The 9,896-nt window shown below is 38.0% G+C and overlaps 1 non-coding gene across 1 annotated transcript; it reads left to right on the forward strand.

Annotated features, from left to right (window-relative positions):
- The first annotated feature begins 4,345 nt into the window (after positions 1-4,345).
- On the forward strand, positions 4,346-4,418 carry TRNAA-AGC. Its single transcript has one exon. It is a non-coding gene; the product is annotated as a tRNA-Ala (tRNA).
- Positions 4,419-9,896: the final 5,478 nt, after the last annotated feature.

Consider the following 9,896-nt stretch of genomic DNA (forward strand, 5'->3'; position numbering starts at 1 on the left):
TTGAGACACCGCTGCTGCGTACGTTAATCAAGCTGGTCATCTCTACTGTATATTAATTATTTTGAAACAGGGAGGGGAGGGGAAATGGAGGAGGAAGGGGGAGGGGGAGGTGGGTATTTTGCCCCTCCTGACATATCTCTAACTTTGAACGGAAATAGGCAGCCACATTTTTTCGGTAATCATTATTGTGTTAGGATTTGACTCTTTCAATCCACCAAATTTCAGATATGCATTCCTATTTCCATCGCAAATGATATTTTCGAGGGTGACAACGCCCCCCCCCCCCACCCCCGTGTAAACCAAATCAGCGCCCTTGAAAAGTTGTTTCCATTGTTGAACTGTATAGATTTCCGTAAGCTTAGATAATCATACTGATTGGAGGATTTGCGATTGATTTGGATCAATTGCAACTCTTTATAAGACGGGGTCCTGATCACACAAAATTACATTGGTATTGTGACCGAAGTAAACCCATTTTTATTTTAATGGACATAACGTAAAGAGGACGTCAATACACTGATTTTTGTTATCATCAGCATGATAAATGCTATCACGGTCAATATTATTGATACACACCCCCTGATCAAACAATTATTGTTCATTAATTATCCCTGTTGTGTTATTCTTGGACCGGTCTCGTGGCGTGTTTCAATATTATGTTGAAACGTAAATAAATAGTACAAGAAGTGGCAGAGAAAAGGGAAGGGAGAGGGGAACAGACAAGAAATTCAAATTAAGAATTGAATTCAAATTTGTTAATTATGATCTATATAATATTAATAATCAATAATCACAAAACTTGCATTTCATCAGAGTGATTGCACAGCCTTGCTGGACATAATGTAGATTAACACATGCTCTTACCAACATTGATTGGTGTCAAATAAGATCATTCTCTGTGTTGACACAGGAGAAGAAAAATATAAAATAGTCTAGTTTGAAGAAGACAAAAAGGTCACAAAGATAACTGAGTTCGATTGTCAAAGCTTACGAACAACCCCATGCCTTAACGGGATTATGATTGTACAGGAAAGAAAATCTTAGAATACGTTAGGGCTCCCTCCCGCAAGGCCGCACCCCCCCCCCCTCCCTCCCCCACCACTCCCAACCTTATTCATGTCCAGCAGGGCTGTACAATCACCCCAATGAACTGCAAGAAAATGTTTTTATTTTTTTTATTAGGGCACCCGTACGTCGTAGGTAGCAACTGCTTCCTAGTTATATTCATTAGCATTCCAACATTATAGAATTTGTTTGTGGGGGGGGGGGGGAATGGAGTCATGACATGGCTCCACAGCATCTGGAAACGTGCAGTTTTTTGCCTTCATTCTGCATTATACTTTTGAGTAAGCTATATTTTTATGTGATTATTTTAGTTCATGCAACTGATGAGTTGTCAATTATATTTAGGTAAGGAAATAAATTCCTTCATATGTTTCCACGTGATTTCTGTTTTACTATAACGATATGATCTTTATTTACTTATTTTTTTTGTCTACTGTCTTGACTATGTCATTCTTTTGTATGCACTGCATCTACCAATGATTTGGTTTTCTTCTGTGCTCTTATGTCTCCTTCGTTGTGCAATTTTGATCGATAAAATGAAGTGAAACAAACAATCCTTTTTTCCACGTATAAAGCATAATCCATACTGATCATGAGATTCAGTAAAGCCTTGAGGGGTATAAGTGGCGTAGGGCGGGCCTAGCTGTTAAGGGGGGTGGGACTGACAAGGGGTGGCATCTGTCTAACCAGATGTATAACAGGGGCACCCATCAGAGGAATGTGAGAGAGGTTTCATGACCTTTTCTTATTTTTGCACGTCCAATCCAGCCTATTTCTTTTTCTATCCTTTCTCTCTTTTCTTTTTCTTTTTTCTTTTCCAATACTCGATTGGAAGTCACATGCCAGCCCCCCCCCCCCCAAGCAGTTACGGATAAGTCCTTTTTTGTAATCAGGCCACCATTAGGGGATATACGCTCCAGAAATAAAGACATTTAGACAAGCAGTGACAAATAGCCCCATTGTCACGCGGCTCGACTTTGAACCAGTTTTTTTTTAACAAACAGGAAAGATGAAAAATATCATAATTCATTTCTGTCAAGAACGTTCGAAAATAACGTCAGAGGAAACAAGAAACATAATTCCGATCAAAGCGAAACAGAATCAAGTCCAGGCGCAGTTTTGAGATTCAGACCGCGTCTTTAAACGTTATTCTAACTTTCTTCTTTCTAGATGTAATTGTATTTTCCTAATGGCTATTTGCTTGATTATTCATTATCATTGTAATGCACAAGTTCAATTCAATTCAATTCAATTCTCATTTATTTCATTCTCGGTTAAAAATCACATTGATACAAAAGATACAAAACAATTCATATAAACATATTTAGAAAATTAAATAGGGAACTACATAAATAAAGCCCTTATGTCTTGTACAAGTGTAGTTCCCTTAGCAAATATAGCATAATGTAAAGCAAAGATAACAACGACAAAAAAAAAAGTTTAAAAAAAGAAGAAGCATATAACACAAATATAAACATAAGATAAATGATTATAGATATTTGAGATAAAGAAATGAATGAGGGAAATTATGATTATGTGTTGCTGATTTCTATATGGTTCTGGAAAGCAAAGACTAAATTATTTACACCAACAATTTCTTTTCCCGGCTGTTTTGGCCTCGAAGTCAGCTGACTGAAGAAAGAAAACACCGAAAGCACAAAAATGTAATACGTAAATATGAATATGGATATTCGGTTAAAGGAAAGTACGTTGTTATACAATTATTTTGGGTCATAATTATGCTTCTAAAATAAAAACTATAGAAATACATTGCTATCTCTTATAGGATTTCTCCTATAGGATCCCATCAGGAAGTTGTTTCTTTAATCTTATTTATAAGACCTGCATGGCACGAGAACGCAGTGAACAGGGGAGGGGGTGGGGCACAACTGCCCCCTCCATTTGAAACCCAATCTGGCATGTATACTTCAAAGGGGGTCCCTGAGTGGCTGCGCCTTCTTCCTAGAATGTTCAAATGTCAAAATGCACTTAATTTTTGCATTTCAGACACTCGGACTTGTGAGAATGCTGTGAGAATTTAGAATAATCCCATGCGGTACACGGAGTTATAAAATGAAACCCATAGCAATTTAATATCTGAGATTGATCAGTCTCCGTAGTCAAAGTCCAAAGTGCCCCTTTAAGTTCAATATATGCTTGTTGGTAGGAGAAAAATCCCGGACTAGCATTGTATGCTAATGAGGATAAGCAGTCCTCTATATGCAGGTCGTGTTAAACTCGTAATAACACACCTGACAATGGACAAGAGTACAATATAACAATGCATGCAGTCAAGATAAACTGCCTTAGCTTTGCTAGTTTCTCTTTCGGCCTGAGAATATGTTTTCTTCTTTTTCAATCGTCTTTTGACTCCCCCCCCCCCTCTCTCTCTCTCTCTCTCTCTCTCTCTCTCTCTCTCTTTCTTCCCCTCCCTCCCTCTCTTTTTCTTTCTCTCTCTCTCTCTCTCTCTCTCTCTATCTATCCCTCTTCGTATCTCTTATTTAGTTGCTAGTTCAAGCGAAAAACCGGCCATTCTATAGCTGAATATATTTTTGTTACTACATGTATATTAATTTGATAATTTGTTATTCCAAATGTCTATAGTTTCACACAAGAATAGTTTCGTCAAAAGCGTTCTCGCTTTAAAGAGAAGGTTGTGAGCGTTTTCATTGTTATAATGCAGTTTGGAAGAACGTGAGAGAGAAAATGTTCCCTGAAAAGCATGGCTCTTCAAATGCCTTCATAATTCTTAAATATGCCAAGTAACAGCTGAAAAATAAGGCGATTGCAAAAAAAAAAGTGTTATCCAGGGAGAGTGCCATCCGACCATCGAAGGGGCACAAGCGTCATGAGCAGAGGGGAGGAAAGGGGGGGGGGGGTGGATCAACCCTGGAAATATTCGGTGGAAGAAATACGAGATAATGAGGTCATAGATTATCTATCAACAGTGTTCATGTTTGCTTTCCCCTTTCTTTCTTTCCTTTCCATCTTTATTTCTGTTTTCTTTCTTTAGTTGAGACTTTAAAAGTGGGGCGGTATGTGCCCCAGACCCTCCAGGACCCACACCAATGTCCAGGGAGGAACAATGTATCATGAGACTTCGATTTCTGTGTTATGTCATATTGGGCACCAAGGCGAACAATGATGATCACGCCACTCCCCTGCATCATTCATTGTAATATCTAGGTCAGTGGACTTGAACTTTCCAGCCCATCTGCTAACAACATTCTCGGGAAGACTTCGGGAAGAGCTCCTCTTTAGCACCTAGCCTACCAGCTGCGGGGAGCTAGCTCAGATGGTAGAGCGCTCGCTTAGCATGCGAGAGGTACCGGGATCGATGCCCGGGTTCTCCAAAGATGTAACCTTTTTGTCCATCTTACAAAATGGTAATGAAAGAGAGGATTTACTGTTGTACAATAACAAATCATAATCTGAAATTGTTTCGTCTATAATGCTCCCCCGCCCCTCCCCCCCCCACGTTGTTTTAAAATCCTTTTTTTTTCTGAACAATAAACTTCCACACAATATCATCTCTCTCTCTCTCTCTCTCTCTCTCTCTCTCTCTCTCTCATATATAATATTTATACATAAATATTCTCATCTTATCTTCTCTTTTTCCAGTTTCTCCCTCCCTTTCTCTCTCTCTCTCTCTCTCTCTCCTTTTCTCTTTTCTCTTTTCCTTTCCGCCTCTTAATATCTCCAACTCTTTCTATGTTTTCTTCCTCCCTCTGTCTCCCCTCCCCCTCTTTTTCCTAAACCATCATGATCAACACTGCCCCCATTTCAAACTCATCCTTCCCAGCATGAAAAGGTCCTTTCTTGTGCTCCGTCTTGATGATAATGATTGTTATTAACCGATTTGGTATCTCCTATTTCTCACAACATTCTAGATAACAATCAGCCAAGAACCCGGGGAAGAAGCATGTGATGTCTGTTTGCCAAAACATATCCTTAAAATAGAGAATTAATGTCAAAGATGTCATTAGCACTTTCCCCTCTCTTCCTTTCTAAGGATAATAAATCTTCTTAATAATGGGCTATTACTTCCACTTAAATACCTTATAATGATGGTTCAATAGCCTCCATTTTATACTAACTATATGCCCTAATTCACCTGAATTATTAATAGGCCTACCTAATACAATGTAGAATGGAATGGTAATAAGATAGACTGGACTCAAGGCTTTAACAAAAACAACAAAAATCTAGTTTCGTGACAAAATGACTGAATTCTGTGACGTTTTTAAAAGAGTTGCCGCTTTGAAAAAACCTTACAACAATTATTTTCAAGAAATGTTTGTTAACTCTTTATACGGTTCTCTTTCTCTTGATACACTGTATATCACAATGCGACAAAGTAAGTATGATTTATGATGGGCATTAATGACTTAACTATGACTGAATAATACAAGCGTATGTCACCATGTGAGTAATCACGACTGATTAAGATGATTCACTGTATATCATGCACGTTTTGTTTGCAGCACGTGTGGCATTTGAGTGTCATTTATTTACACCTCATGGTAGAATTTAATTTGTTTTTGCCTCATTAGATTGCAGCATAGATGTGATCTCCTTTCTCATTTAATATCGTCCTCTGAAATTTAAAAAAAAAGGAAAAACAGACAATAGTTAAAGAGAAGGTTGACTCTTTTTAGTGGTTTAGTGGTTTAGTGGTGGTTATTTTACCTGACTGCTAAGAAAGCATACATGCTTTATTCCGGGAACCTATATAATCACAAACAACACTTCGAGGGGTTACATTTTATGATATAGTATCAATATAAAGTATTAAATGTGATTGCGTAACAATTTTCAAAACGAAAATGTTTCTGCAGAAATACCAATTTCTGACCTAGTTTCGTACTCCATTCCACCTCACGTTGAACACGTTGAAAAAACAGTAATTGTGACAGTTGTATATCTGCCCCAAACTTGTTTACGCGAAATTGTCAAACGAGGACCTTATCATCTAAAGCATATTTACTCTCCATGCTAGTACCGTATTGACTTAAATTTACTGGTAATACATATTTGTGCAGGGGGACAGATGTTGTTATTCTCATCAAACAACCCGGTGATTCAGAAGAAGAATATGCTACTGTGTAGTTGGTCATAGCTTGTCACCGGTTTAATCATCGCTTGATTAAACACAAAAGTTATAAATGAAACTATGAGGAGAAGGTCATCACAAAATTACAAACAATCGAACGTTTGAAAATTGAGTTGACGCTCTCTTAATTGTGTCAATTTCATTGATTTGTTCAGTGTTATTCTGATATTTTCATCAATCTTTGTCATTTTTTTAATTGAGATTTGAATTTTGTTTTTGCATTATTTTATATGTAAAGTGCAATAAAATCACTACAAGATGTTAGGTCCATGTTAGTAATAATTATCCTTTATTGGTATTTCCTCGAATTTCCACTTTTACGGTGATCTCTTTCTTCATCGTCATAGTAAGGGAAAGCATTTGAAGAAAGAAATTAAAAAAAAATGCAAATTTGCCATTGTATTCTCAAATTCCATCAAAGATATATAAAAATCTAGATATTCAAAATTCAATTTGTTGAAAATATACGACCCCTGGAGAGGTTCGGTTGGCAAACACACGATTCAATATTTTTCAGAACATTCGGTTTCGTTTATTCAACATGATTTGATTTCTCTCTCGCGCGCGCTCTAAAACATTTCAAGGACCCTCTGATCGTTTGATGATTTTAATGATTTTGTTTGCGTCAATATTTATTGATCATTTTCAAAAAAAATTATCGTCTTGTTTCATCCGTTGTTCTTCAACCGAATGATGCACTTTTTAAAGTGACCACATGTTGACTTGATTGTCTATTGGTCCAAAATATTTCACTTTACTTTACTTTATCTTCCACTTCCAACGGAACAATCTAAAAACGGGTATACCAATTTTCTACCGTTTTGGTGAACCGATATAATTGCTCCCGCGTCAGTTGCTCTGAGCTTTATTTCGTCAAATTAAGGGTTACAATTGAACTTGGGTCTTAGGTTTGGTTTAGGGTTATAGTTATAGGGTGATGGATAGTAGCGGGTCTCGGGTTAAAGTTAGTAATCTGGTAATATGTAAAAAGAATGAGCGTGGAGCAGTCGTCGTAAAGGAGCATGTGTCGTAACAAAATTGTCCTCTGCTCTAATTATGATAAAAAGTCCGGGTTTTTTTTCAAATTGACTCATGTAGTCGTTTTACATAATTATAGTTAAAAAATAATACATCCCATATCATGAATATAAAAACAATCGTTTACTGCTCGTGGGGCTCTCCAGATAAATGAACATTCGACGACCCCAAATTAATTTATAAAGGGAAATCATTCTTGTACTTAAAATTTCTATGAACTTCAGTAAACTATATGCGTGGGAGAAAGAGAGAGAGAGAGATAGAGAGAGAGAGATAGAGAGAGAGAGAGAGAGAGAGAGAGAGAAAGAGAGGGGAGGGGAGAGGGGGGGGGGGAGATGGTGTCACTGATTTTTTTTTTTTGTTATAACATAGGCAACTCACTTCTCTATATAATATTTTATATAAAAGAAAAATAATTAATTTACTTCGATAGTAGGCCTACCTATAATTATCTGCATGACTGAACTCGGTGCAAAGCAAACCACAACAATTGGAAGTAATTAGGAAGTTATGTTAAAGCCCATCCCATTTCCCCCGGAATATATCCTGCAGTGCTCTTAACATGTTTTTTTTCCCCCTTAACTCTGTACCATAAAATACAAATTAAAACTGACTTAATTGGAGCACGGACCTCCTTCGTACTAGGTCCATGATTGTCTATGATCAGTGGCCGTGCATTAAATTTATCCAGCAATGCTTTCGCCCCTAACACCCTCAAAATGTATATTATGTTTTCAATACTCGTATTTGCGTTCTATGTCTATGTTCCGCTAAATCCATGGGAGGGGGGGGGGGGGGGGGGCACCCGCACCCTTTCTTCAAATACAAGATATAGATTTTCCATTAATGCAAATACCACCCCCCCCCCTTACTCTCAGGCACGTAGACAGAGTTTGATGTTTGGGGGAGCACATACATGTAAATCGATCGAGGTAAAAACAACCCCCCCCCCCCCCCCGTGACTACGTGCCTGCCCATCCTGATAATCGAATTGACGCCCTATATCGTCATGTGATTTTCTTTACCCCTTTTTTTCGGGGAGGGGGGGGGGGCATAACACTGTGACGTGCATGGTGGGAAAAGAACCAAAGTTTGCACATGTTGATTTTTTGTACCTTGTGCGCAGGTTCCCAAACACGTTTTTATGACATTTGGTTTTAATCAAACGAATCTTGCCAGGTACATGTGTCAAATATCTGATACAATAAGATAAAATAATTCCATGACCTACTTCTCGTGCAGGCAGGTTTGATGAGCAACTCTACGCAACAAAACATTACTCTGAAAGACTATATGGTAAATTAAATCAAAATTACTCTTTTGATGCAGAGTAATGGAAGGTCATATTTCAGGAGGCGCGATGGCTTACTGGTAAAGCAGTGGTATTGTGACAGGGGGATGTCCCGAAACCGTGTGGACACGCTATGGTGCCCTTTGGTGTGGCATTGATCCTTACTACCAAGTCCCTCGGAGAGTACTTACAGTTGTCGGTCCCTGGTAATGTGCATAGAAGCATACAAGTAATTTCTTAGTAGTCGGGTAAAACCAACCAACATATCAATATGAGGGATTATTTTCTTTGGAGTTTATTCCACTTCAAATCAAATTATAGTCCACTCCTAATTGGAATTTCTCCTTCTAAAAGTGGATTCCGTTATTTTGAGTGTGGATTCCACTATAAACAAAAATATCCATAATAATTACGACCCAGTCCTTAAAATTGGATTCTACTTCTATACATGTAAGTGCCCAACCTTCACCCTAGACCCAAATCTAATCTGGTAATATTTTTGCACATTTTGCAGTAAATCAATTTTAAAGTAGTATGTAGAGCATGATTGAAAAGACTTTCGAGAAAATACTGTAAAGAGTGCCCTATTGTAGTAGGCTTGAGTCACTGAAATGCTCACAGTAGCATAATCAACTTATATCAGATCATAGCACATTAATCTGAAGTGACAGGGGAACGGAAAAGGGTTGGGTAAAACAAAAACACGAAGCCATGCAGATTTTTCAAATCAATATCCAATCTTTAAGATCTTCTGACTCAGGAAATCGAACACTGCTTTCTGCACTTTCTGTGAAAAATGACAAAGCCATCAAATACAGAACAATGCCCCACAATCTACGTAAATATCCTTGTCAGACTAAACGCGCCTTCAAAATTTCCTCAAGACGACTCTCCCTTCGTGACTTTCTCGTGTCCTACAAGCCCGCGGGTTTGTTGATATCCCCAGACGATGCACTGATTGGTCAAAAGCTACTCACTGCCCCCCCCCCCCACGTTCCCCAATCAGCTGTTTCCTCATTGTTCCTTATCGCGAGATCAATACAAATTCACTTTGATAGTTCTTTTGAGACTTTCGATTGTTTTGTTTTTCTGTAGCCTTTGTCATGTTTTTGTGTTGAACTCGGTTGGCTCCGCTTGAAATCATAACCCGGCGATGCGGATGAGAGAACCTCGATGCTACAATACTTGAGGAGCCTGTCAGGTCCTAGCTTAATCCAGTGTTCTGGTATAAGAGATGTACTTTAAAGTTCACACACAAACAAATCTAAAATGAAGGCCTTTAACATTTTGGCCACAAAAAACAAACAGAGTTGGAAGTTTTTTTGTCTTACCCTTTTTCATGAAAAACTTGCGTCAATAAAATAAGTTTTTATCATCGGTACAATTTAT

The sequence above is a fragment of the Strongylocentrotus purpuratus genome, unplaced genomic scaffold (assembly GCF_000002235.5).
Source record: "Strongylocentrotus purpuratus isolate Spur 01 unplaced genomic scaffold, Spur_5.0 spur5_scaffold_2, whole genome shotgun sequence".
NCBI classification, from domain to species: domain Eukaryota; kingdom Metazoa; phylum Echinodermata; class Echinoidea; order Camarodonta; family Strongylocentrotidae; genus Strongylocentrotus; species Strongylocentrotus purpuratus.